We start from the raw sequence: 4,813 nt of genomic DNA, 5'->3' as shown, positions 1-4,813 counted from the left end.
TCTCCTCTGTAGAAGACACTCAGGTTAGCAGCAGACCTCTAGCTTCTACCCCCAGACTTTCCCCAAGTCATGCACTAATAATACCAGAAGATATTTTAGCACACTATGTGAAATGTTGCTGCTCTGTCATCAGCTTCCTGTTGGGGTTTTCAAAACAGATCAGTTTGATGTCGGTCGCTGGGTTCAACCACCGATCCAAGATAAGTTGCTAAGAAGTTTCTCGCGTCAAAGACATAATGACATAGGAGTCATATAGCCCAGCAGTGTTTTCCTCTCTTCATGACAGTAGGCTTGTTTCGCTCAGTGGCGCCCCAGTTAGAGACAGATATGACACCTGCAGTGATATTGATGACTTATCCTTTTAAAATGCTTGCATGCTTTTGTCCTTGATTTAAATGGCTTTTGACAGATTTCAAAACTCTTCCTTGAAGGACGTAGGGAGGATACACTTGTGCTTCATCGCCAAAAGGAGGCGATGGAGGAGGGGAGGACCATCTTCCGTTTGTCTACTAATGAACTGGCACTCCTCAAACACGTATCGGGTTCTGGAGAACTAAAGGATCAGGATGTCAGGGTCAAGTCAGGCCTGGAGCAAAAATAGACACGGTGACTGGTTATGATATGATGACATCACTGGTGAGAAGTCAGCGATAAAGAGACATTCAGTTGACGTAGCTGTTAGTCTGTCAGTCAGAGACATTCAGTTGATGTAGCTGTTAGTCTGTCAGTCAGATAAAGAGACATTCAGTTGATGTAGCTGTTAGTCTGTCAGTCAGAGACATTCAGTTGATGTAGCTGTTAGTCTGTCAGTCAGATAAAGAGACATTCAGTTGATGTAGCTGTTAGTCTGTCAGTCAGATAGAGAGACATTCAGTTGATGTAGCTGTTAGTCTGTCAGTCAGAGACATTCAGTTGATGTAGCTGTTAGTCTGTCAGTCAGATAAAGAGACATTCAGTTGATGTAGCTGTTAGTCTGTCAGTCAGATAAAGAGACATTCAGTTGATGTAGCTGTTAGTCTGTCAGTCAGATAAAGAGACATTCAGTTGATGTAGCTGTTAGTCTGTCAGTCAGAGACATTCAGTTGATGTAGCTGTTAGTCTGTCAGTCAGATAAAGAGACATTCAGTTGATGTAGCTGTTAGTCTGTCAGTCAGAGACATTCAGTTGATGTAGCTGTTAGTCTGTCAGACAGATAAAGAGACATTCAGTTGATGTAGCTGTTAGTCTGTCAGTCAGATAAAGATACATTCAGTTGATGTAGCTGTTAGTCTGTCAGTCAGATAAAGAGACATTCAGTTGATGTAGCTGTTAGTCTGTCAGTCAGTCAGAGACATTCAGTTGATGTAGCTGTTAGTCTGTCAGTCAGATAAAGAGACATTCAGTTGATGTAGCTGTTAGTCTGTCAGTCAGTCAGAGACATTCAGTTGATGTAGCTGTTAGTCTGTCAGTCAGAGACATTCAGTTGATGTAGCTGTTAGTCTGTCAGTCAGATAAAGAGACATTCAGTTGATGTAGCTGTTAGTCTGTCAGTCAGAGACATTCAGTTGATGTAGCTGTTAGTCTGTCAGACAGATAAAGAGACATTCAGTTGATGTAGCTGTTAGTCTGTCAGTCAGAGACATTCAGTTGATGTAGCTGTTAGTCTGTCAGTCAGAGACATTCAGTTGATGTAGCTGTTAGTCTGTCAGTCAGATAAAGAGACATTCAGTTGATGTAGCTGTTAGTCTGTCAGTCAGATAAAGAGACATTCAGTTGATGTAGCTGTTAGTCTGTCGGTCAGATAAAGAGACATTCAGTTGATGTAGCTGTTAGTCTGTCGGTCAGAGACATTCAGTTGATGTAGCTGTTAGTCTGTCGGTCAGATAAAGAGACATTCAGTTGATGTAGCTGTTAGTCTGTCGGTCAGAGACATTCAGTTGATGTAGCTGTTAGTCAGTCAGTCAGATAAAGAGACATTCAGTTGATGTAGCTGTTAGTCTGTCGGTCAGAGACATTAAGTTGATGTAGCTGTTAGTCAGATAAAGAGACATTCAGTTGATGTAGCTGTTAGTCTGTCAGTCAGAGACATTCAGTTGATGTAGCTGTTAGTCTGTCAGTCAGAGACATTGAGTTGATGTAGCTGTTAGTCTGTCGGTCAGAGACATTCAGTTGATGTAGCTGTTAGTCTGTCAGTCAGATAAAGAGACATTCAGTTGATGTAGCTGTTAGTCTGTCAGTCAGATAAAGAGACATTCAGTTGATGTAGCTGTTAGTCTGTCAGTCAGATAGAGACAATCAGTTGATGTAGCTGTTAGTCTGTCAGTCAGATAAAGAGACATTCAGTTGATGTAGCTGTTAGTCTGCCAGTCAGATAAAGAGACATTCAGTTGATGTAGCTGTTAGTCTGTCAGTCAGATAGAGACAATCAGTTGATGTAGCTGTTAGTCTGTCAGTCAGATAAAGAGACATTCAGTTGATGTAGCTGTTAGTCTGTCAGTCAGAGACATTCAGTTGATGTAGCTGTTAGTCTGTCAGTCAGAGACATTCAGTTGATGTAGCTGTTAGTCTGTCAGTCAGATAAAGAGACATTCAGTTGATGTAGCTGTTAGTCTGTCAGTCAGATAAAGAGACATTCAGTTGATGTAGCTGTTAGTCTGTCAGTCAGATAAAGAGACATTCAGTTGATGTAGCTGTTAGTCTGTCAGTCAGAGACATTCAGTTGATGTAGCTGTTAGTCTGTCAGTCAGAGACATTCAGTTGATGTAGCTGTTAGTCTGTCAGTCAGAGACATTCAGTTGATGTAGCTGTTAGTCTGTCAGTCAGATAAAGAGACATTCAGTTGATGTAGCTGTTAGTCTGTCAGTCAGATAAAGAGACATTCAGTTGATGTAGCTGTTAGTCTGTCAGTCAGATAAAGAGACATTCAGTTGATGTAGCTGTTAGTCTGTCTGTCAGTCAGAGACATGCAGTTGATGTAGCTGTTAGTCTGTCAGTCAGAGACATTCAGTTGATGTAGCTGTTAGTCTGTCAGTCAGAGACATGCAGTTGATGTAGCTGTTAGTCTGTCAGTCAGATAAAGAGACATTCAGTTGATGTAGCTGTTAGTCAGTCAGTCAGATAAAGAGACATTCAGTTGATGTAGCTGTTAGTCTGTCAGTCAGAGACATTCAGTTGATGTAGCTGTTAGTCTGCCAGTCAGATAAAGAGACATTCAGTTGATGTAGCTGTTAGTCTGTCGGTCAGAGACATTCAGTTGATGTAGCTGTTAGTCTGTCAGTCAGAGACATTCAGTTGATGTAGCTGTTAGTCTGTCAGTCAGATAAAGAGACATTCAGTTGATGTAGCTGTTAGTCTGTCAGTCAGAGACATTCAGTTGATGTAGCTGTTAGTCTGTCAGTCAGAGACATTCAGTTGATGTAGCTGTTAGTCTGTCAGTCAGAGACATTCAGTTGATGTAGCTGTTAGTCTGTCAGTCAGAGACATTCAGTTGATGTAGCTGTTAGTCTGTCAGTCAGATAAAGAGACATTGAGTTGATGTAGCTGTTAGTCTGTCGGTCAGAGACATTCAGTTGATGTAGCTGTTAGTCTGTCAGTCAGATAAAGAGACATTCAGTTGATGTAGCTGTTAGTCTGTCAGTCAGATAAAGAGACATTCAGTTGATGTAGCTGTTAGTCTGTCGGTCAGATAAAGAGACATTCAGTTGATGTAGCTGTTAGTCTGTCGGTCAGAGACATTCAGTTGATGTAGCTGTTAGTCAGTCAGTCAGATAAAGAGACATTCAGTTGATGTAGCTGTTAGTCTGTCGGTCAGAGACATTCAGTTGATGTAGCTGTTAGTCAGATAAAGAGACATTCAGTTGATGTAGCTGTTAGTCTGTCAGTCAGATAAAGAGACATTCAGTTGATGTAGCTGTTAGTCTGTCAGTCAGATAAAGAGACATTCAGTTGATGTAGCTGTTAGTCTGTCGGTCAGATAAAGAGACATTCAGTTGATGTAGCTGTTAGTCTGTCAGTCAGAGACATTCAGTTGATGTAGCTGTTAGTCTGTCAGTCAGTCAGAGACATTCAGTTGATGTAGCTGTTAATCTGTCGGTCAGAGACATTCAGTTGATGTAGCTGTTAGTCTGTCAGTCAGTTTAATGTCATCCTCCGCCGTGTTCCCTTTGTGCTTCTGATGTCGGTGTTCCAGATTGGGAAGAGGCAATATTGTTGACATATTGAGTCTATCTATGGTTATAGAAGTCTAGAGACACAATATTGATGACATATTGAGGCTATCTACGGTTATAGAAGTCTAGAGACACAATATTGATGACATATTGAGGCTATCTACGGTTATAGAAGTCTAGAGACACAATATTGATGACATATTGAGTCTATCTACGGGTATAGAAGTCTAGAGACACAATATTGATGACGTATTGAGTCTATCTACGGTTATAGAAGTCTAGAGACACAATATTGATGACATATTGAGGCTATCTACGGTTATAGAAGTCTAGAGACACAATATTGATAACATATTGAGGCTATCTATGGTTATAGAAGTCTAGAGACACAATATTGATGACATATTGAGGCTATCTATGGTTATAGAAGTCTAGAGACACACAAAGACGAGGAATTACGAGAAAATCTTGACCTATACAGAGAAGCTATTAATTAACCGTGGAACTTCATAGAAACTCCAGGACACCTACACCACCTGATGTTACAGGAAGGCCACAAAGATCATCAAGGACAACACCCACCCGAGCCACTGCCTGTTCACCCCGCTATCATCCAGAAGGCGAGGTCAGTACAGGTGCATCAAAGCTGGGACCGAGAGACTGAA

This window comes from Oncorhynchus masou, unplaced genomic scaffold (assembly GCF_036934945.1).
Source record: "Oncorhynchus masou masou isolate Uvic2021 unplaced genomic scaffold, UVic_Omas_1.1 unplaced_scaffold_624, whole genome shotgun sequence".
NCBI classification, from domain to species: Eukaryota; Metazoa; Chordata; class Actinopteri; order Salmoniformes; family Salmonidae; genus Oncorhynchus; species Oncorhynchus masou.
This window is presented reverse-complemented; position numbering follows the sequence as displayed.